Source organism: Octopus bimaculoides, chromosome 4 (genome assembly GCF_001194135.2).
Source record: "Octopus bimaculoides isolate UCB-OBI-ISO-001 chromosome 4, ASM119413v2, whole genome shotgun sequence".
Lineage (NCBI taxonomy): Eukaryota > Metazoa > Mollusca > Cephalopoda > Octopoda > Octopodidae > Octopus > Octopus bimaculoides.
Genome location: NC_068984.1, coordinates 51,555,457 through 51,556,400, shown reverse-complemented (window position 1 = coordinate 51,556,400; position 944 = coordinate 51,555,457).

Here is a 944-nt window from a genome sequence, read left to right as displayed (position 1 = left end):
AGATCTTTGCTTGATGAACTACAGACTTTGAAACATAGTTGAACACAATTCTCGATTTAACAACAAATGTAAATATGGTACTTTGGGCAAGAGTTTTCTACTATAGCTCTAGGCCAACCATAGACATGTGGCTGAATTTGGTAAACAGAAACTGCAGCGTTGTTCATCAGAAAATGACAAAAAACATGTTTACAGAGAAGAGTTGTTTGCTTCATAGCGTGTGTCGATTTTGTCCATAAGAAAAGAACAAATAATACAATGTTGGTTGTAGGTCGTAACATTCGGGCAACATCCTTTTCAGTATGTAAGAAGTCCTTTCAAGGATTTTCTCTCCGTGTATAAATCTTTATACACTCTTATATATATATATTCTCTAGGTTTTTACTCCACTCTAAACGCTTTACAACGTTTGTTTTTGAAAGTAGTAGTTTTCTGATTGCAGTCCGCTCGTGAAATGTAGCTCCCTGTGAACAGTTTTTGTGGAAACTCGGTTCTTGAGGGAGTCATTAAGCTCTGCAGTAATTTTGGGAGCTGTACGTTTGTGATCCTTTCTAATAATTCGCGTAAGAGTCCGACGGTCTCGATCTGAAAGTTTTGGTTTGCTTCCGGAGTTTTGTTTCGACGAGGAGATTTTTCCCTCTTTCTCAAAGGCTGTCATTACTTTCGAGACAGTGCTTCTTGATACACCAAACATTTCGGCTGATTTCGTTATGCCAGCGCCTGCCATACGAGTACCAAGAACTTGACCTCTTTGAAAGTCCGATAGATCTGTCATTTTAATGAATTTTATTTACCTTTTTCTGATGATATCTGAAAAGAAACAGCAATTTTAGCAAAACATATTAAGCAACACTAATAAAAAAAAAACATAAAAATAAACAAGCTTTTGATGGTTTTATAGATATTTCAAAATTATGATGCTATGGTGCTAGGTGTTTCCATTA